We start from the raw sequence: 24,218 nt of genomic DNA, 5'->3' as shown, positions 1-24,218 counted from the left end.
AATGATACAACAAACATTTCACTATATACTATCATAGTCACACCCAGAGGATAGATTCAAAAGCTCAAACTAGCCTCATACAGGAGCCTAACACACAAACAAGAGAACTATGTAAAATGACAACACCGGTCCCCATGAAATGATTCTGCATTTGCAGTTACTGCTACTCTATAGCTACTACTACCTATGGTTGGACTTATGAAGAATCCCCATTTTAAGAACTGATGTTTCATATACTATACATGAACACATGCAGAAGGGGGAATACGACCCAGTACAGCAAATTATAGTCCCGATTTTGGAAAATGCTGATCATACAAAACAAAATTAACACCCTGAATCCAAAAAACCAAACACAACCAAATAATTTCTCATCCAAAAAACAAATCACATCCCCCTAATATAAAAGTGGATTTAAGCTTTCCTCAAAGCCACTTCTAGGGAAAGTGTTGCCAACCTTGGATCTGTTGCTACAAAAGACTTTCTATCACCCCTACAGAAAAGGTAAACACCCGAGCATAAGAAAATTCTACTACTGCAAACTTTATTACTGGATTACAAAACAAAATTCACAAACGGAGATTTCCACCCCCTCTTTCTCGTATCAAATCCGCTCTAGCATACAATGTACAACTACATTTCCAGATGATCTAGCCTTCACGGATCACAAACCCTAGATGCGGACAAAAAACAAAAAAGAAACATAAGACATTTATGGCCACTAGGTACTAAAGAAGTACTTGAATTGTAATATGATAGCAGTGCCTACAATGAAAGAGAAATGAAGAATGAAACACAAAAAAACAATGAATGGAAAAATTGTGGGGAATTAAAAAACACATACCATTATCGCAGACTCGATGTATGTTTTGGTGCCGGTGTACAAAACATAGCCCTATGTATCCAGCGCTGAGCAGCAACAGGCCTTGGGGCTCCGCTCATCCTTCTTGGGAGCATCTTTGTCCTCACCGGTGATACATCTCCAACGCATCTATAATTTATGAAGTATTCATGCCATGTTTACAATGATTTTATATGGTTTTGGTATGATTTGATTAGAACTAACACGAACTGACACTGTTTTCAGCAGAACTACCGTGGTGTCGTTTTTTGTGCAGAAATAAAAGTTCTCGGAATGGGCTGAAAATTTACGGTGATTTTTTTGGACCAAAAGAGACCCCCAAAGCACCGGAGCTGGGCCAGGAGGTGACCGAGGAGGCCACAAGCCTAGGGGGTGCGCCTAACCCCCTAGGGAGTGCCTCCCGAGCTTGTGGGCCCCTTGGGCACCCCCTTGACATGAGACCAACACTAAAAAATTCTTATAAATATAGAAACCTTCGAAAAGAACCCTAGATCGGAAGTTTCGCCGTCGCAAGCCTCTGTAGTCACGAAAAAACAGTCGGGAGCCCGTTCCGGCACCCTGCCAGAGGGGGAAACCATCACCGGAGGCCATCTTCATCACCCCGATGGTCTCCATGACGAGGAGAGTAGTTCACCCTCGGAGCTGAGGGTATGTACCAATAGCTATGTGTTTTATCTCTCTCTCTCTCTCTCTCTCTCTCCCGTGTTTTGATTTTGCACGATCTTGATGTACCGCGAGCTTTGTTTAGTTGGATCATATGGTGTTTCTCCCCTTCTATCTTCTTGTGATGAATTGAGTTTTACCTTTGAGGTGTCACTATTATCGGATTGAATACTTTTATGGATTTGAGAACACTTGATCTATGTCTTGTGTGGGATACCCGTGGTGACAATGGGGTGTTTTATTGATTCACTTGATGTATGTTTTGGCACTCAACTTGTGGATTCCCAAGGTGACATTGGGGTAATCTATGCATAGGGGTTGATGCACGTTTTCATCCTTGTTTCTCCGGTAGAAATCTTGGGGCACTCTTTGAGGTTCTTTGTGTTGGAATGAATATTATGAATCTGAAGTTGTTTGATGCATATGTATAACTGACCCATGGATACTTGTGGTGACATTGGAGTATCTAGGTGACATTAGGGTTGATTGATGTGTTTTCATATGGTGTTATTTTACTACGAACTCTAGGGTTGTTTGTGACACTTATAGGGATGGCTTAGTAGATTGATCGGAAAGAATAACTTTGAGGTGGTTTCGTACCCTACAAGCAATTTCATCTTATGTTCTCCGCGATAGGAACTTTGGAGTGACTCTTTGTTGCACGTTGAGGGATTTCCATATGATTTAATTATGTTATCATTGTTGAGAGAATTTGCACTAGTGAAAGTATGAACCATAGGCCTTGTTTTTAAGCATTGTAATACCATTTTTGCTCACTTTTGTTACTAGATACCTTGCTGTTTTTATATTTTCAGATTAAAAACCTATATCTACTATCCATATTACACTTGTATCACCATCTCTTCACTTAACTAGTGCACCTATACAATTTACCATTGTATTGGGTGTGTTGGGGACACAAGACTCTTTGTTATTTGGTTGTAGGGTTGTTTGAGAGAGACCATCTTCATCCTACGCCTCCCACGGATTGATAAACCTTAGGTCATCCACTTGAGGGAAAATTTGCTACTGTCCTACAAAACTATGTGTTTGGAGGCCCAAAACGAGTCTACAAGAAGTAGGTTGCGTAGTAGAAATCAACCGGCCTTGTCCAAGCTTTCTTCTTCCTATCCGTTCTCATCAAAAGATTGTTTGTCATCGGTGTTGTTACCACCCTAGATGAAGCAAACAATAGCCTTTCTCATTGGCTTGTTCATGCCGGCTCCCCATCGCCTAATGCAGTTGGTTGCATAAAAAATCAGTTAGTCCTCATCTTTATCAAGACACAAGCAATGGAAACAACATAACTGCAATAATGAAAAAAATATACTTGAAGTTAAATGCAAGCCACCACACTGAATATAAAACTACATTCTACATACTAGCATATTGCTAATTACTAATGATCATAATGAGACCCGCTCGACAATAGACAAAGCATCGTAGCATAGTCATACTCTACAGATACAAAGACCAACTGATTTTCACTAAAAACGAGTATGCACTGTATGTACAGACAACACACACATTCACACTGGGGGTACTCATGCTTAAATACAGCAACCCCACAACCTGAAAATATAAAACCCTAAGCATACAACTTCTCTCAGTGTATTACAGTCTTCTATTTTTCATAAGGGAATATCCCAGAAAGCAGGATGTGTATATAGCTATAGTGAGGGGACTAAAGACGTTGTGAGAACCAGTTTTGAAAAGCCTGACAGTGGTACCCATGATACAAAGTAACAAAGGGGCATCCAAAATAATCAAAAAACTGAAAAAATACTACATCTCATCAAAGGCTACAACCCCAGGAGAAATTCCCCCCTTGAAGAAGTTCTAAGGAAATACCTAGTTTCGTTCTACTAAAATCTGTTCTCTAAACAAAAACTAAAAGAAAATGATGTTTACAGAATGTACAACCTAATTTGATAAAAGGGGACCTGCTACATGTACCTGAACAACCACTTAGGGTGTGTTTGGATGCATTCTCATCTCAGCATAGTTGTTCCCTCTTCATGCATGCTCAACTCAACACCCCCTTCATGCATGCTCCTAGTGTATTTGTGTTAAGCTGTGTGGACTCATGCACCCTTCATACACTCTACCAAACACCCAAAAGTTGGTCGAGGAGGGAACTTCTGGACTCATGCACCCTACCGACGTTCCTAACCTACCCAACAAAAAAAATGAAGGGACCAAATGGAAAATCTACTCACCACAGCTGAAGCACGCACACGAAAAAGGAAAAGTCTACTATGAAAAAAAACTGGAAAACACAAACCCTTACTGGGATCTACCTCCATCTCCATTGATTCGAGTGTTAGGGTTCTGCCTCAAATCACAAAATCTTGGATATGAAAACGAATAGAGACTGCGGGGATAAGGGATCACTCACTGCTTTAGCACCCACTGCCATTTCTTCATCTCGTGGAGCAGATTGATCCGCCCAAGTGGTCCTTCATGCTTGTCGTCACTCTCTACAGGATAAAAGGGGAATGTGAATGAGAATATAGAGTGGGAGGAAAAGGCAGGCCCACAAAGTGTGACACAGGGACAAAGCAGGCTTTGCGTGCGATGCGAAGATGGACCAACAAGAGACACTAGACGAGACGACACAGCGACAAACGTGATCGAAACTGTTTACACGAATCTTGCAGTAACTAGATTGTATGGTGCACAACTTAGATGTGAGGTAGCTATTTCACATCTAGATGTGAAATAGCAAACCTGTTTTTCTTATAGTGATATGGGCATCGCTATATAATAGAACATGTGAGGAAAAGGTATAATGCATCATGGCTTGATTCGTACTATTCGTTTTAGGAGTGTTAACTTTCTCCGTACCTATCCAACATGCCAGGTTCAGGTTAAGCAATAATCTTTCTGTCACCCCCCAATTCAGTTTCTAAGTTTCATCTTCATTGTCATATTGCAACCACTTCTCGCAACATGAGGAATGTACCTATACATAGGAAAGTCATAGGAATACGACTAAGGCATCGTCAGTTCTAGAGTATCAGTGTCAGTGCAACGTTCATAAACCAATCATTGAATAAACTACCCTGCGCGTTTCTGCGGATATCGGTTGCAATCTATTTCAGTTAGATTTAATTGTGTGAAATATAATATGTAGATTATTAACATGTGAACCAAAATTAAAAATACATACGACTTAGTATATGTGATTATCTATAGTTGTAAAATAATTATTTAATATAAGTAGAACAATAGAATGAAAAATATTTTCCCATGCATGGTTCCAAGTGGTGGTGAGTCTTTTTTTATGCATGGTTGCATGCAGAGGTGGGTCTAATCCCATCTGTAGTTGTATGATCATGTGGCATGCTTGCATGTTGAGAGAAATAAGATAGTGGGGATGAACTTCTTAGGTACTCCCTCCATTTGTTTTTTGTTCGCATATAAAATTTGGTCAAAGTCAAGCTTTGTAAAGTTTGACTAAGTTTATGTCAAAAAAGATCAGCATTCGCAATATGAAGTCAATATTATTTGATGTAGCATGAAATATAATTTCGCACTATCACTACTAGGGAAAACCGTAGCAGTAGCGCCGGGTTTTTGCCTACCAGTAGCGCGGGTAGCCGCGCTACTACTACTACGGCGCTACAGCTAACTTGTAGCAGTAGCGTTGGTTAAACTAGCAGTACTACTATCCCTACTTAGCAATAGCGTTGGTCTATGCAATGCTACTGCTATATAGCTGTAGTGTTGAGTCCACCCTGCGCTGCTAATCTCCCGGTGCTACTGCTTCTTGTTAACCATCGCTACTGCTAGCGTTACGCATAATATATATTTTCTGCTACGTATTTGCGCTGTATTTGTACAGGTTTTATATAGTAGTCTAAACATATCATAAACAAACAATATTATCATCATATCATACACATAATAGTCCCATCATATCATCACATCATCCAACAGAAAATATGTCTCTCATCATCATCTCGATATAGCGATACAAGTTATGTGACATATCTCGAATACAAGCAACTGCATGCTCATCACATACACATGTTTCATTATCTATATCTAAACTATGATATAGAAGAGAAGAGAGATCACTATGAGCAAGATCACGATAATATAGTCCTTGAGGCGCTGGTACCGATCCCTCTCTCGCGCAAGCATGAACCTCAAGTAACTAGCTTTCGCTTCGCGTCTGCTATCACAACCTCTTTGGCTGTCGCCCGAGAACCCCGACACTTGGGCCTGACACTCTGGCCACTCGTCGTGTGATACATCCCCAACGGATATATAATTTATGAAGTATTCATGGCATGTTTACAACAATTTTATATGGTTTTGGTATGATTTCAATGGAACTAACCCAAACTCACGCTGTTTTCAGCAGAACTACCATGGTGTTGTTTTCGCGCAGAAATAAAATTTCTCGGAATTGGACGAAACTTTTTTGACGATTTTTTTGGAAGAAAAGAAAAACGCCGGAGCAAAGAACCACGGGAGGGGCCCCCTGCTGCCCACAAGGCACCAGGGTGAACCACCCCCCTTGGAGCGCCTTGGTGGGTAGTGGGCCCCCTGAGGCCCATCTTTGCATGAAACCGACACCAAAAAATCCTATATATTCAGGAACCTCTGAAAGTTAACCTAGATCGGAACTTCCACCTCCGCAAGCCTCTGTATCCACGAGAAATCAATCTAGACCCTGTTCCGGCACTCTGCCGGAGGGGGAAATCATCACCGGAGGCCATCTTCATCATCCCGGCGGCCACCATGATGAAGAGGGAGTAGTCCACTCTCGGGGTTGAGGATTTGTACTAGTAGCTATGTGTTTGATCTCTCTCTCTCTCTCTCGTGTTCTTGGTTTGGCACGATCTTGATGTATCCCGACCTTTGTTAATATAGTTGGATAATATGGTGGTTCTCCCTCTCTATCTTGTTGTGAGGAATTGAGTTTTTCATTTCATATTTCACTTTTATCGGATTGAATACTTTTATGGATTTGAGAACACTTGATGTATGTCTTGCTATGAATACCCGTGGTGATAATGGGGTATCATATTGATTCACTTGAAATATGTTTTGGGACTCAACTCGCAGATTCCCGAGGTGACATTGGGGTAATCTATGCATAGGGGTTGATGCACGTTTTTGTCCTTGTTTGTCCGGTAGAAATCTTGGGCCACTCTTTGAGGTTCTTTGTGTTGGATTGAGTATTATGAACACTACAAAAAAAAGACACATCCGTGACATTTTGGGCCGAACGAATTTTTTTTGTCATACTTATGACACTTCTATGACGATAATTGTGAAAAAACCCGGTATCATCATAGATGTGGTGGCCTCCTACTTCTATGACAAAAAATCATGACAGAAAATGGGCTTTTCCTCCTGGGCGGGCCGGAGACGCAGCTGCATGACATTCTTTGGGCCGTCCATGACGGAAGAAACCGTGGTAGAAGCGAGGGCGAGGAAAATATCGGGGAATTCCCGGTTACAGTGGGTGGTCGGGGGCCGAGTGATGCGCATTTCTCTCGTACACGTACGCGCGTGTGCGAGGCGTTGCGCTCTAACTGAACCCGAGCGAGGCGTTGGGTTCTAACTGAACCCGAGCGATTGCACTGCAGGCTACGCATTACTGAACCCGAGTGATCGATCGATCCCTTGCTGTTAACTGAACCCGATCGAGCGATTCCTTCGCTACTGCTGCTAACTGAAGCCGATCGATGCTGCCTCTGGATGAACAGTGAGCGTTGTTGGGGGGTTTGGATGAACAGTTCCCGGTGGGGGGTTGGATGAACAGGACCCCGTGGTAGTAGAGGCCATTGCCGCTAGGTGAACATTACCCCGATCGATCTAGCCAATGGAGGGGTGGATGAACAGGACCCCGTGGAGGGCTGGATGAACAGGACGACCCCGTGGGGGGCTGGTTGAACAGTAGCCCGTGGAGGGGTAGTTGAACAGGACCCCGTGGAGAGGGCTGGTTGAATAGTAGCCGGTGGAGGAGCGCGCGGTGGAGGCTGGATGAACAGGAGCCTGTGGATGAACAGTCGCAGGTGGAGGCTGGAGGAGGTCGATGGTGGATGAACAGTAGCCCATGGAGGCTGGAGGAGGTCGACGGTGGAGATGACAGTATCCCGTGGAGTCCCGTTTTGCGGTACGCCACACCCCTCCCGATGAATAGGACCCCCGTTTCAACTGTAGCGCTCCAACCCAAGTCAGTTTAGTCCGTTTTGCGGTACGCCACAACCCTCCCGGTCAACAGAACCCCGTTTCGACCATAAGAGGTCCAACAGAAGTTCGTTTCCTCCATTTTGCGGTACGCTAGAGCCCTCCCGATGAACAGGATCCTGTTTCGACCGTGGCCGGTGGAACACAAGGCTGTTTCCTCCGTTCTGCGGTACGCCAGGCCTCGTTTCCATCGGATGTTCCGTCCAAGCCGGTTGGCTCCCGATGAACAGTATGCGTTCCGTTGCCTCCCCATGAACACGACGACGACGCAGTTTCTCCGTTCCAACCCAGCCACAGCCATGTACACGAGCCCTGGCTGTACATATGCGCGAGTAGGCGTTCGAGACCCCGCCCGTATGTATGTATGTGGTCGTATTTACTTTCTTGCACCCTGGCCGTTGTATATACGTGTACATGCTACGTGCGCGCCTCTACTACGACACGTGCGTGCCTCTACTACGACACGTGCGTGCCTCTAAATCGACTAGAATGTACGTACACGTTCGCGACCAGAATGACAACGCTATGTACGCTTCGACCGGGTGGGTCCTGACTATCAGGCACTTCCTTGCGTGCGAAGATGTAGCTGGTGGGTCCCAGCAGTCAGGGGGAAATGTTTTTTTCGTGAAATACGGTGGCCCGTCCGGTGGGTCCCTGCTGTCAGGTGGAGGAATAATTATTTTGCGCGGAATAAGGAGGCACTTCCTTGCTGCAGTCGTGGACCCAGCTGTCAGCCTCTCCACGTACAGTACTCTTCCGATGGAAGTCGTTCCTTGACCACATTGACCACGCCGCGCCGAGAGCACCACGGCGGTGGACGATGGCGAGGCCTAGGAAGGGGACGACGCGGAGCCGGGGAAGACGCGGCAGTGGAAGCCCACGCGGAGAGGAGTACGAGGGTTCATTGGTTCGGCTGCGGTGTGAGGTTGCCGTCGCCGCAGAATAACAGGGGGTGTGGGTGAGTAGAGGCGGATGGCCTGGCCAGCGGTGGGAGTAGTAGGGGGCGGTGAGGCCTCCGCGGCATCACAGTCGGCCACGGGAGGTAGGACCACGCGACATGACCGGCACTGGTTTGGGTGGCTGGAGCAAGAAGACCAGAGGTTGAAGAAGCACTACGGCCGTTGGATGGGCATCGTATGGTCACTGGAGCTAGAATCGTTCATATTGACTAAGTTGACAAAGCCCTCCGTCCCCGTCAACTTAGTAGGCCCACAAGTCAGCCTCCCGTGCAGGGGGATATTCATTTTTTGTGCGTAATAAGGAGGCACTTCCTTGCGTGCGAAGATATAGCTCGTGGGTCCGAGCTGTCAGCGGGGGGGACGTTTGTTTCACGAAATACAAAGGCCCTTCTGATGGGTCCCAGATGTCAGGTGGAGGAATCATTATTTTGCGCGTAATAAGGAGGCATTTCCTTGTGTGCGGCCGTGGACCCAGGTGTCAGCCTCTCCACGTACAGTCCACTTCCGATGGATGTCGTTCGTTGACCACGTTGACCACGCCGGGCCGAGAGCACCATGGCGGTGGACGACGGCGAGGCCTACGAAGGGAACGACACGGAGCCGGGGAAGACACGGCAGTGGCTGCCCACGTGGTGGGGAGTACGAGGGTTGACTGGTTCAGCTGCCGTCGCCGGAGAATAACAGCAGGTGTGGGTGAGTAAAGGGATGGCTAGGCCAACGATGGGAGTACGGTGGGGTGGTGAGGCCTGCGCGGCAGCACAACCGGCCGTGGGAGGAGGGAGCAGACAGTCCCGCAGGTGCTTGTTTGAGCGGCTGGAGCCGGAAGAGCAGAGATTGAAGAAGCACGACGGCCGCTGGATGGACATCCAACAGTCACTGCTTGTGCGTCAACCTTTTTTTAAGGAAAGCCTCAAATCTGTGGGAACCAGCATACAACCCATCTGCCATTATTTCTAATAATTTATGGCCCATTTGCTAATTCTTAATGTTTTTTGGAGCCCATATTCTTTTTGTTAGCATTACAGCCCATATTGTGGCCATGTTTAACAAATTATACGAAATTTTGCATATTTCGGTGCGGTCCGAACTATTTTTAATCCCGAAATTTCGAGTCACATTCAAACTGATTTTAAAAATAAATGTATATCAATATAAAATCCAACAAATTGTCCACGCATAAAAATCAATGCAATTTAAAATCTGGAAATGAAAAAAAAGAAATTGGAACTAATTGTCGGTTTGATGTGTTTTAAAAATGTACAGGCCATTTCTCATTACTAATAGGCCATTTTCTCGGCCAGCCGAATGAAGCTCTCCTCGTCTTGAAAGTTTGCAGCCCAACAGGCCTGACAAAGCGACTTACTTGACAAATCACAAAAAAAATGGGCTAGCCATTTTCAGAAAGAACAAAAAAACTACTGGGTTGGTATGTGGTAAACATAAAAGAAAAGGCTGTCTAGACAAGCCAGAGTGCCCCGCACAGCCCAGTTGACACCCTGCTTCCGTCTCAAAAACAAATTAAATAAATGCCACTCCAATTATGGTGATTCATAAAAATGCCACTGCAATTTTCAAACTTTGACAAATGCCACTGCAATTTTTGCAAACTTTGAAAAACGCCACTGCAATTTGCAAACTTTGAAAAACGCCACTCCAGACTTCGAAAAATGCCACTGGAAATGGCATGAAATGGCATTTTTTTAAAGTGTGGAAATTGCAGTGGCATTTCTTGGAATCACCAGATTTGGAGTGGCATTTATCAAATTAACCCAAAACAAAAATAACTGGGCGAGGTGCTGGGTCCCTGGTGTGAGCCGCTCGTTGTGCAATTCTCTCGTTTATTGACTACGTTGACAACGGCATGGGACCCAGATGTCAGAAATCCATTAGGAGGAGCCATTTTTTTATTGGCTTGAAATAAGGAGGCACTTGCTTGCGTACTGCCATGACCTTGGTGGGTCCCTGCTGTCATCCTCTCCACATACTATCATCTCCTGATTGTGTACGTATCAACCTGGTAGGCCCACAAGTCAGCCTCAAAACCCGTGGCGGATAAATACAACCCATTTAAAAAATAATAGCCCATTCCATACGTTCAAACAGAAAGGTCAACATTCAGAGCAAAGTAATAGGTCTGGTCCAGAGATAGAGTACTGAAATTCCACGTTGACAACCATCATAGCCAAGTTAACTATCTACTCCCACTAATACTCTAGTAGTGTACAAGTAATAACTTGCTCTTAGCTAACTAGACGATGTCGGCCGCGATCTGCGGTACACGCTAAATACCGGCACCGACGTCCTCCTCCTCGCCTCGGACTTGCCGGAGGTGCGATAGGGCACGTTGCTCACGCGCGTTGGCCCGTTCCATGCCGGTGTGGTCCACCGAAGCTTCGGCTTCTAAGAGGGAAACCCACTTGACGAGCTGGTAGTAAAATTCGGCGTCGCGCATGCGTGCATGCCCGACAGCCTCTAGAGCTATTTGCCGGGCACCGGCTTCCACGTAGTCGGCCCAGTCGCGGGCGCTCTACTCGTGACTCAAAGCAGCTGTATTCATTTTTTTGTGCGTAATAACGAGGCACTTCCTTGCGTGCGAAGATATAGCTGATGGGTCTGACCTGTCAGCGGGGGAACGTTTTTTTCACGAAATACAGAGGCCCTTCCAGTGGGTCCCAGCTGTCAGGTGGAGGAATCATTATTTTGCGCGTAATAAGGAGGCATTTCCTTGCATGCAGCCGTGGACCCAGCTATCAACCTCTCCACGTACAGTCCACTTCCAATGCATGTCGTTCGTTGACCATGTTGACCACGCTGCACCAAGAGCACCAGGGCGGTGGACGACGGCGAGGCTTAGGAAGGGAACGACACGGAGCCAGGGAAAACTCGACAGTTGTTTCCCATGCGCAGGGGAGTGCGAGGGTTTACTGGTTCGTCTATCGTTGCCGGAGAATAATAGCATGTGTGGGTGAGTAGAGGGATGGCTAGGCCAGCGATGGGAGAACGATGGGCGGGAAGGCCTGCGCGGAAGCATAACCGGCCGCGGGAGGAGGGAGCAGGCAGTCCCGCCGGCACTTGTTTGAGCGGCTGTAGCAGGAAGAGCAGATATTGAAGAAGCACGACGACCGTTGGATGGACATATAACAGTCACTGCTCTCGTGTGTTGACTAAGTTGACACGGTGTTGGGGATATTACCACTGGGCGTAAACTGGCCAGGAGAGGCCGGGTTAACCTCATAAGTAGTTCATCTATATCTGAAGCCCATGAAGACAGACAGTGACGCTTCATAAAGGCCCAGGGCCCAATGCCGGTTTAAGGCCTGTAGACACAAACTGGCATTGATATGTAAACTTGTGTTGTAAGATAGAAGTAGTAGAGACCGGGCCGGACACGATTATGAGCCGGCCTCGGAGTCTGTAAACCGACGGGCGTCAACCCATGTATATAAGGGGATGACCCGGCATCGGTTCAAGGACAACAAACAACAACTCGAGACCCAGGCAAAGCGTATTCGCTCCCTGGTCATCGAAACCCCATCAATTCCATCACAACTAGACGTAGGCTTTTACCTTCATCGTAAGGGGCCGAACTAGTATAAACTCTCTTGCGTCCCTTGTCCGCTTTAACCCCTTTAAGCTAACCCGTAGCGATGGCTCCACGACTAAGTCCTTTCTCTAGGACATCTGCTGTGATAAAACCACGACACACGGCGTTGCGTGTGCGTCAACCTTATTTTTTAGGAAAGCATACGCGTCAACCTGTAGTAGGCGCACAAGTCAGCCTCAAATCTGTGGAAAACAGCATACAACCCATCTGCCATTATTTCTAATAATTTACAGCCCATTTGCCAATTCTTAAGAATTTTTTTGGAGCCAATCTTCTTTTTGTTAGCATTACACCCCATATTGTGGCCACGGTTAAAAATTATACGAAATTTTGCATATTTCGGTGCGGTCAACTGTTTTTAATCCCGAAATATCAAGTCACATTCAAACTATTTTGAAAAATAATTTATATAATATAAAATCCAAATAATTTTCCAGGCATAAAAATCAATGGAATTTAAAATCTTGTAATTAAGAAAATGAAACTAATTCCCGGTTTGATGTGTTTTAAAAATGTACAGCCCATTCCTGGGCAAACCAAATGAAACTCTCTCCTCGTCTTGAAAGATTTGCAGCCCAGCAGGGCTGATAAGGCAAGTAGGCCTCGTTTGGGTATTTCTTAAAAAAATAAAACTGGGCTAGCCATTTTCAGCAAGAAAAAACACAACTAGGCTCATGATGTGGTAAACATAAATAAAACCCTGGCTAGACGGGCCACAGCCCCCGCACAGCCCCGTTGTTACCCTGATCCGTCGCTAAAACTAGTATAAATAACAACTGATTGTTCCTCAAAAAAAGTAAATAACAACTGCGCGACCTGCTGGGTCCTTGGTGTCAGCCGCTCGTTGTGTAATTCTCTCGTTTATTGACTACGTTGACAATGGCGTGAGCCCCAGATGTCCAACCATTAGGAGGAACCATTTTTTGGGGCTTGTAATAACGAAGCACTTGCTTGCGTACTGCCATGACGCTGGTGGGTCCCTACTGTCATCCTCTCCACGTACAGTCATATCCTTGTTCCTCTCGGTTGTTGATGGCATTGACAACACAAGAGGGCGGTGCACCGCGCACGGCGAGCGAACCAAGGCCGAGGACGACGGCGAGGCCTCGGACGGAACGAACAAGAGCCGTGGAAGATGCGCCAGTCTAGTCGCAAGTGGAGGGGAGTACGAGGGTTGACTGGTTCGGGTGCGGGTGCGTGTTGGGGCTGACGTCGCCGGAGAATAACAGGACGTGTGGGGGAATAGAGGGAGGGACTGGCCAATGTTAGAGGGTACGGTAGGGCAGCGGAGGCGCAGCCAGCCATGGGAGAGGGGAGCAGGCGGAGCCGACGGGGTGGTTTGGTTTGGGCGGCTGGAGGAAGAAGACCAGAGATAGAAGATACACGACAGATGTTGGACTTCAATCCAACGGCTGGTAGGCAGAAATGTTTGTTGACTAGCTAGTAAGTCGACACCACCTTGGATAGGTTATTTCCTCGTAGGTCCCAAATGTCAGAATCCAAATCTTTCACGGTCATGCAGCCTTTCCTATGAAAATTTACAGCCCATTTGGTGTACTAGTTCGAAATAAGTTTGTGGGTGCTGGTGGGGGCTAATCACTTGGCTTCTGTAATGCACAGTGAGCTCAAGCAGCCGGTGAGAGTGATGTTATTTACCTTGTTTGAGATTTGTTACAATATTTCACTCTAAATAAACGAATGGCAAGCCATTTGCCTTGTTTCAAAGAAAATATGACAGTCACATGCGAGTTGAAAAGGGCAAGAACATCTAACTCCAGCTTACAAACTATACAAAAGCACGAGGGTTAATTGTTCATCAGGTTTAGACAAAACCCAGGTTGAAAAGGGCAACAACATATAACTCCAGCACTGTTTTCGGCAGTCATAGTCAAATGGATCGGTCAGGTCCATAGAATGAACATCCTGGGTCGTAAAATTTACTGGATTATGACCACAATATGTTGTAAATAGAAGCCCGGCATGTTCAGAAGCTCTTTTGCCCACCTGAAACTCCTTTTTTGCTCTTCGACATACCCATCCGTCAAAACCATGCTACTGATAAACTTAAGCCTGATGGACAATAGTAACCTCGCATTCAGCAGGAAGAATGTGACAAATCTAGTGTTTGCATGGTTGGCGACATATTGTTCTAGCATTATTGTCTTCAATCGAATGTCATCAGAAGTGAGAAAATCCCAGTTCTTACGAATCCACCGATTGATTATAACTTTCTTACCCCGTCCTGTTGCCTAAATAGACATGAAGATTGAAAACAGTTAGGGTCTAAAAAAAGAGTTTGGAAAGAGCAATAGTTGAACGGTTAATTCTAGTACACTATATGTGGGCTTCTAATGTGCGTGAAATTATCACCTTTATATACAACTTCTCCAGACATGGAAAGCATTGCAGCAAGCCAATAATCTTGTTCAGATCAAAACTATTCATTTGGATATATAAGATCTTGACAGAATCCAGCACCATTGATAGGCTATCCATGGAGAAACTCTTCATTGAGCATAGAATATAATATTAGTACAAAATGTGTACTCTGAGATGATATATAACTTATGCGCAGAAATTTAAAATGCAGCTTATGGTTACAAGTGTAGATGATAATATGAAGTACCTGAAGAACTGTGGAGCCAAACACCATCTTGAAATGAGCACAGAGGTCATGTATTACACCCAAGGTCTCCAGTTTAGGCGCAGAGCGGACGGTTGCGACGGTGAATAACTAGAATCAAGGATCGACCTTTGAAGTGAAGGGGCATCTTGGATGATGAGCTGCCTTCCGTCAAAAGAAATTCCAATTCTTACAAGGTTAGGCGAATTTATTTGGAGACAACCGATTCTAACTGTGAAAACAAGCACCAAGCACTCCAGGGCAGGGCAACTGGAGTGGATGATGTTGTGCAATGAGGCCTTCGATATGCGAACCAGCACAAGTGAAAGTTTCTTGAGAAATGGGAGTCGAAGGTTTAGTACCAGATTGTCTGGTAGGTAGCACAGCGCAAAGGTGGCGGTGTGGAGAGAGGAGGAAAACCGCGAGATGGACATCGGTGCTGAGGGCACAGGTAGATGGTGGTCGGTATCTGGTAGGTGATTTCCAGGGGAATGGTAGAACTCAAGCAGCTGTAGTTTTGTGAATTCAGGGGATTTCAGCCAGGCATCCACCATGTAGGGCATGGTATGCTTGCTCAGGTAGCATGACGGGATGTAGAGGCTTTAAACAGAGCCCTGGTGGGAGGAGATGATGGCACTGGGGATTTCAAAATCATTGAAGAGAAATAGCTGACGACAGTTGAGATTAAGGGGCACGGCGTGCCATAGAGGGCGCCACCAAATTGAGAGGACTTGGGTGCGGCAGCAATCCTTGGTGGGGAGAAGCGAGATGATCTCCCCAAGTACGGCGTCCAGGAGATTGCTGATGCGATCCACCCGAAATTCTACGGGTTCCTGGGATCCAGTGGGGGCGGGGTCGCCGCTTCTCCCCGCGCTTCCGGGTGCGGGATCTACAACAGGCGTCACCGCTGGCGGGAGCCTCATCTTCTTGGCGCCGGGGTCAGCCAACTCCATTTTCCTCGAGGGTGTCGCATCGCGCTCACGGATTTGAGCTTAGTAACGAATGACGAGCCTAGTTGTAGTGCGAGTGAAGAAGAAGGGGAGCTGAGGTTTTTTGTAGTAGTGAGGAAGAAGGGGAGCTGGGGTTTTCTGTAGGACTGATTTGAGGAATTTGGGGATACGAGTGGAGCGAGCTGACGTGAGGTGGGTGGGAGTGAGGAGGAAGAAGAGCACCCATGTTTTTTTGGGGGGCGGTGTGCTGGGTGTGGGTAGCGCCTCTTATTAAGTAAATATATGGGCTTTTGAATTGATTTTATTATTTACAGGGTGGATGGGCTGTTTTGTCTTGGGCCCAGAGAAACAATTACTACTAGTACAGTGAAGACACTCTACAGCCAGAAAAAAAATTACTACTAGTACAGTGGATACACTACCGCTTCTGGCTCCTCCTATGTCATCGAAACATCTCCCTCTACTGAATGCCATTTTACTTTTGTTCACCGACATGCGGGCCATGCCGCACGCGGTCCCAAATGCCATCCACCAAATTAGAAGGCAGTATGTAGGCGAAGAGTCACCCCGGTCGTAGCGCGGCAGTAACGAGCCGTCGTATCACAAAACCCCACATCCCCGCAGTCTAAGTTTGACGGACAAAGCAACAATCATTTCACTATTCGCTGAATCCCCTTCTCCCTCACTGTCTTCAAGAAAGCCAACATTCGCATCTACCACTGTTTTTCTCTCCCAACAAAGGGAAGGTAAGCGTATCCGTGATATTGGTATATTTTTGTTCAGAGAGAAAAAAAAGAACTTTTGCAAAGCAGTAACCGATCCTCACTCTCTTTTTTGTTTCATTGTCATTGTGATTGTGTTTTCCTTTCAGTGGTCTCCTAGTATTCGTCAGTTTCATGATGGACCATGGAGAACCAGGCAAAGATCTGCCGATATTGGAGCAGACGCGGGAGGCTGATCCCCACAAGACAGAGAGCTCCAAGAAGATGGAGGCAGCCACCGAGCCGACCCCAGATACGCTCACGGCCACTACTGATATGGTCAACGCCCTGTTTGAGGTTACAGCCCCATTGGCACTGCAAGAGCAGTTTTCCCCCTTCGAGGATGTGTCCCCCCCCCCCCCGCTGAGCTGCCCAAGGTGATTTTCTTCTTTGCCGATCTTGATTGTGGTTTTTCATCTAAGTATGTGGTGATGAATAATGCAAAATTTTATTAGCTTCGATGCCATGCTATACATAGTGGTTTAAATAACTTGTGTTTCTTATACTGGAAAGTAATTCAGAATTTGTTTCTTTTTCAATTAGAGCCTTGATGCCGACAAGGATTGTGTGGTTGTACATGTCACTCGCTATGAGGCGCATGACCTGAATATATGCACTCGGAAAACATAGTTCTTAGGCTGTTGGATCCTGGAAGCCATTTGCGCTTATACCGATGTCGAGTTGTATTCCAACCTCACTGTTGTCAGGCGTGTTGTCCAGGGCATAATGAAGCACAAGAAGTTCAAAGCTACTCCTTCGTTTGTGAGGCATACTGTTCTTGTCAAGCTTACGCAGGAAGATGACGTGGCATGCCTCCACAAATAAGTTTATGAGTGACAAGGCCACAAGGTTATCTTCATGAAGGTTCACAGGATTGAGCTGCTGCCGGACGTCCTCGATGATGTTCATGGCAAGGTCCGTCTTGTGTCCAGCCCAAATTAGATCGAGGCATGAAATAGTTGCCCCAGCTAGTGTTTAATGCTAGTTTGGATTGTGTCTACTTATCCGAACGTTGCCTATTATCAAGCCCTCTGGGGCTAGTACTCTGTTTGAATCCATCTATGGGAACTGCCGCTACTTTTGTGTGCCCGTGAATCATGTGAGAACCATCGTAATTGTTGCCGAAACAGATGCGTCCTCACTAGTTTTTTCATGAATATGGCATGGTAAGACATAAGTTGTCACAGTTTATCATACAAGCAGTGTGTGTTTGATGAAATAGAGTACTCGTTCGAGAAATGTGCACCGACGTATACATAAGTACTTGTAAACATTGTTGGTGCTACCCCACTTGTAAGTAGTTGTGCAAAACACGACACATTGGCTCAGCTCGCTTCAACACTAGGCTATCGACCAGCTAACAATCAATAATCTGTTGTCTGACATATAAGCAACTACGTATCTTGTTACAGTGGTTCATGCAGTTAACTGAGGCCACAATGTAAATTCCAAACGTTCACACGCTAGTCCAGCGTTCATGTGGAACACTCACATTAAACTCGGCTTCATAAAAAACTTGAAAAGCATAAGTTAAGCAATTTTATACATCTCAATGATTCATAGAACATAACAAACATATACTAGTTCACAGCAAAAGACAAAGTTGTGAGAAGGTTTACAAATAAGGAAAAAACAAGCAAGGCTTCTCTGAGCAAAGGGCCTCCCGGCAGGCTTAAATTTCCTGGAGTGCACTCTGGTTTTTTCTTGTTGCCACCATACAGGCCGGTTAGGTTCTCTTATTCCAGAATAACCAATTATAATTGTGTTCTCAGTTGGAATGCTGAACTGAACCATGTAGTGTACTGACCAGCTGAAATTCTTGTGCATTCCACTAAATTTAAGCACCGCTATTTGCAGAAATAAGCAGAACACAATGCCTCTTGTCGGCGCACCTGTCCCAAAAACCTCCATGCAGCCATGCCAACTAGTCCTCGGTCCATGGATCACCTCGTAGAAAGTGCATTCCGGACTAGGATGCAGTTGTTTTCGCTCGTCCCTGCACTACAACCAGGAAGTAAAACATACGAATCAGCTTCTTTTAGATTACGTTGGTCATTCTACCTAGTTACTACCAATGTAGTAATACCTGGAAGACTGGTGGTTAGGGGACGATAGCTAGGAATAGCCATCTCATTTTGTGTAGTTGTTGTACTGAAACTGAGGTGTGTACTTTTGATTGCGTAGATAGAACGATATGGAGACAAACATCCCTGTTTGCGCAAATATGAAATACGGTTATTTAAATAGTGATAGATATAAGTAGTGGCGTATGATTAACAACAACATCTATTGTGTTATAATTGGCACTAGATTGACAGTATGGAAGTGCCCTTAAGTAAGTAGCATCACATCACATCAACACTGCCACTAGATTAACATGCAGAACAATAGCATTAGTATTACTGTCATGAGAGTAGCACATGGTCAGTAAATGTGCAATCAAATTTGTGCAGTTCCACTGGAAGAAGCAATGTTAGCGGTGTGAGATTTAAGTGTAACTGCAAAAACACAATTCATGGGAAATAAAGCAAGACGGAAGCACTTCATAAAATGGTGGTGGCATTGCTTCAATTTATCGACGGCACTAGACCATTACTTATAGTGACATTAGGTGGCATTGCTTAATGCTTCATGTGATTTTACATTAACGGTAGCGATATGGGCGTAGGGACAGTAGGGGCATAAAGTGGTGAGGCAGATGTGGTTGCCGAGAGCGGCAAACACTCAGGCAGCATGTCTGCATTTGTCCCATTTTTATCTCCTCGGCGACATTTTCCTATGTGAGCACAGGAAATCTAGGCCTGCTCATTCTCATTTGCGTTGTCCCCCAACACCCCTCACTTTCTTTCCTTTTTCAACCAAGAGACAGGTCCACTTCCCCCCACCCTTCGCCATCCACCATGCTTTCTTTGCCTTTTCAACCAATAGACAGGTTGGGTAGCCAGTATCTACTACTTTCCCCCATTTCCTCTTAGAACCAAGTCCTAGATTCATGCTACAGCTTTCCCAGTCTAGGTGGGTTTGGAACAGCCGACGGAAGTAGAAAAAGATCCACACGCAGCCACGTGGGGAGCTGGGGCAGTAGAGCAAGGCAGGTTTCGAAGGAATATATACCTGAGGGGCGTCGGCATGTGGCAAAGACAGCGTCGGGAGGCCGCATCTTGGCCACAATACCGCAGGGAGGAAGAAGGGGTCGGAGGCCATCCCGAGCCGGCGCGGCCGCCAATCAGGACGCGCGGGCAGCCGTTGGTCTCCTCCCTCGCCGCCGACGACAGCGTGAATGATGCACCTACACCCCCGCTCCGGTCGAGGTGGTCCGGCCGGATTTGTGACCAGCCATGAGCAGAGAGAGAGAGAGAGTGTGGCCACCTATTTCTTGCTTAGATCTGGAGAGCATGGGAGAGTGAAAGAGAGGAACCCTAGTAAAGCAAGCGCTAAGGCTCCTGCTTATATATATATATATATATAGTGGAGTGATTTTGTTGTACCAGATTCAAAAAAATGCGCTCCTACGTGTACCCACGAGTGGGTGTGAGAGAACTAGTGCGTGCGTGCACCGCTTCTTTTCGTGAGAGTACAATATACTATGCCCAAAGAACGTTCGCCACAAGAGTAATAGTATAAGTGTGTGACATGTGAGCGAAAATAAAAGGTGCATGACGTCTTTTGTTTTTTAGAAGTTCTGAAGGTAGGGTGTGAAGAGTGGGGAAATATCTGGTGCACCGGAGCTTGTGGTGCTGCCGGTGCACCGAGCTCACATTGTGCTTTTAAAATGTTCAAAAAATTTTGAAAAAATTAGCACACTCACACAATATCAATGTAGGTTGGCATAAAATTTCAAGTCAAAATTCGAAGCATAACTTGAAAAACAAAAATGACAAATTCAACACTGAATAACACATAACATAACTTGGGCTTTAGATTTAGCCCGTTATCACACTGATAACAAATTTGTCATTTTCGTATCTCAAAAAATATTTCAAATTCTGATACAAAATTTTGTGACATCATACATTGATGTTGTGTTAACATGCTAGAATTTTTTTCAGATTTTTAAAAATATTCTATGGCATCCGATGCACCGGTAGCACCACAAGTGCGGCTGCACCGGATACATTCCCTGCACATATGTGTGTGACGTCTACCTGCAGATAGACGGTGGGTGCGAGAGGACTCGGGAGAGTCGTGACTCGTGAGGGTGCGTGTGTGCATGACAAGTCGTTCGCCACAAGCCGTTTCCTGACGAACGTTCGCCACAAGCCGTTTCCTGACGAATGCCGTAAGAACCGTTAGATCGGCATCCGACAGTGTCAGTTTTTCCATGTCATTTAACAGAGCAGCCACTCCTCCTACACACAAATCTTCCACGTGAGTGTTAGCAAGTGTCGTATGCTCCTCCCTCTGTTCCAAAATGCAGTCCATATAGCTTTATTGAAAATTCGAACCTCGCAAACTTTTACCAAATTTTGGTGTACCAAAATGCATATATAGAATACCCAGTATATATCATTTCATTCATCTTCGAGAGGTAACTATAAAGATGGAGGAGGAGTCTACAAAGAAAGACCGCCGTATCACCTGCAGCAATTTCAACCATCCTTTGGTGTGGAGGAATATCATAGGAACTCTATATGATATGATTTTTATAGGATTTTTTCATTTAGAGCCAATTGGTTCATAGGAATAGATTCATATACTCCACATTTCAAAGGAAATAAACATGATATCATTTTTATAGCTTTAGAGCCACTTGGTTCATATGAATGGATTCCTATACTCCCATAATTTCAAAGGAAAATAAACATTAGCGTATATTCAATAGAAAAGTTGCTATGCTGTGAACCAAATGACATCTCTTTTTCGAATCCCTCCTCATAGGAATTGAGATACATGTCATCTCTAGATTCAATAAATAAGTTCCTATGATGTCAACCAAATGACATCTCTTTTCCAATCCCTACTCATGGGAATTGAGATACATGTCATCTCTTTCCCTACAACTTCCATGTATACATCTTCTATTCCTAAATAGCTAGTACAACCCACTAGTAGCTTTTTTCCTAGACATGCAACTATGGCACAAGAACACGTCACGCATGCAAGTCATAAATCACATTGTTTTTTCTACTCTATGCATGCAAGCACCACATCATCAATTCATGAATGTTACTCATAAGTTATTTCTTGCATTAAATTTTTCATCGATAATGTATGTGCTGGTCACGTGCACACATATGTAGTTCACATTCACATTTTTGTTATAAATGCCATTCTTTTAACTGCAATTCAATTTTTCTCTTTGTACTCCCTCCGTCTAGGTGTGTAATTCATCTTCCGAAAACCAAATAATCCCAAAACACTTTGGCACAGTACATTAACTCCCTCCTCGTTTCTTGTTTGGTGACATATCAACCAATAATAGATGTGGGCCGTGCATGCTTTCCCAAAACACAAGCACTTCTCCTTTGTTCTAGAATCTTCCGTATCATAATTGCCCAAACTTTTTTGTCTAAATGAATTGCCATTATTTGTTTTTTTACTTTATGGTTTACAATGCACAATCCCATGAACCTTAACCTTTTATAAAACTAATTGATTTTGAATGAGATTAACTATAAGAACTAAACGAACATCTACATCATGCATATATGACTCAAAGCTTTACATGCTATAGTGTGTATTTATTCATAATTTGGTTTCCAAATCTCATGCGTTGAATGCATGTACCTTACCAGTTTTGAGTAGAGTAGCAAATTTCATGCGGCCGCGGGTATATCAAAATGCAGGCCCAATGTATCATTGCCTTTCGGTCGAACCTACGTCCATAATTTTTTGTACGTATATCTCCACTGGTCCCCGAACCCAAAATGCTTCCTCGTTCCTGTAAAACCAAGCGGCCCACACATATTAAGGCGTCAACTCGAACTCAATCCCTCTCCCGTTTACTACGACGTGGCCCCGCATGCCGTAGTACTCCTACAAACCCTACCGCTGCACGCATCATCGGTTTTCTTCAACAAGACGAGGGAGAAGCGGATTTGTAGTGGAGGCCCCTACCCTAGGGTGCCCTAGGTAGCTGCCGCACGCATCATTGGTTTTTTCTTTTCTTTATGCTCTTGCGCCCTAGAGTGAAATGATGGTTGCTTCGTCCGTCCAGCTTAATGTGGGAAAGGTGGGGCTTTGTGATTTGATCCCTCATCGCTCATTTACTACTACTGCGCGGCGCTATGACTGGGGTGCCTCCAAGTCCAACCGCTGCTCCGAACTGTAATTTGGTGCATCGCACGTGGAACAAGACGGTGGATGAGCCACATGTCGGCCAAAGGGGTCCTGTTAAGTGTGTCACCATTTCGTGTGCGGACTGACCCTGCTTCAGTTGCTACGCCAACACGACAGGAGCAGCCTACCACTTGGTTTTGCTCCTCGGTGAATCCCGACTATATTGATCTAAAAAGATACGTACTATAGTCCCTCCTTTCCGGTTTATTGGGCTCAATTCAAAAATCTCACCAACCAAGGTAGATGATGAGTGGTGGAATAATTTTTGTAGTTTGCAAAAGCACTCAATTAATGTGCTCATTTTCCTCAAAAAATTGTGTTTACCAATGCTTTAATTGCAATGCATGCATGCATAAAGTACATGCATTAGTCAATTTTCTCTTAATCCTTGCATGCAATGATTTAATGTGCCTTGAAATCTGAACATGTGATGGGAAACAATCACATTGAGACTTATAAAATGGCAAATCTAAAGTTTTGAGATAAGCCCTATAAACCGGAAAGGAGGGAGTACTACCCTCTCCGTCTCGGTATATAGGGCGCGCACATAGTTCTCGGTTATCCATTTGACTAACTAAATATGAGTTACTATGTCACAAAAAGTATATCATTCGATTCTTAAGCGGATGTAGTTTCTAAACATATACTGTTCATCACATATATAGCCAGTTAAATTCTCAACCTAGAATGACGTGCATGCCCTCTGAACCGATACGGAGGAAGTGGAGGTGATTTTATCGAGCGATGGGCGGGGGAGCATGGCCTGTCATGCAGTCCCACGTGTCATGATGTACCAAGGCGATGCGTGTGTCCCTCTTGAGGCAGAACATTGGTAGAAGCAATACTACGTGGTTTTCTTGAAGGAGATGATGGCGAAGCGAAGTGTGAAATAATGGTTGCTTCGTCCGTCTGGGAAGGTGCGACATTGTGATTTGATGTCTCATTGCTCATTAGTACTACTGGGCAGTACGACTGGGGTGCGTCCCACTGCTGTTCTGCACTGTTAGTTGGTGCATGACACGTCGACCCGGTTGCTATATGTCCCACATGTCGGTGAGAGGAAGTACAGAATTCATGAAAGCGAGCTTCGACGTAGGAGTACAAGACACGGCTTGGTTTTTGCTGCTTCGCGCAATCCATAGTCTGTTCGGCGACTAAAAAAAGGCGAGGGCGGGTCTTTTCCCGCGCGGTAGGCAGGGGAGTTTGGCATAGTCTGTTCGAGGCAGGAAGGGAAACAAGCAAATAAAGGTTGAGTGACTTAGTTTTGGGAAAATCTGATTTTACGGAGTACGTACCCACTATGGAGG

The sequence above is a fragment of the Aegilops tauschii genome, chromosome 7 (assembly GCF_002575655.3).
Source record: "Aegilops tauschii subsp. strangulata cultivar AL8/78 chromosome 7, Aet v6.0, whole genome shotgun sequence".
NCBI lineage: Eukaryota > Viridiplantae > Streptophyta > Magnoliopsida > Poales > Poaceae > Aegilops > Aegilops tauschii.
This window is presented reverse-complemented; position numbering follows the sequence as displayed.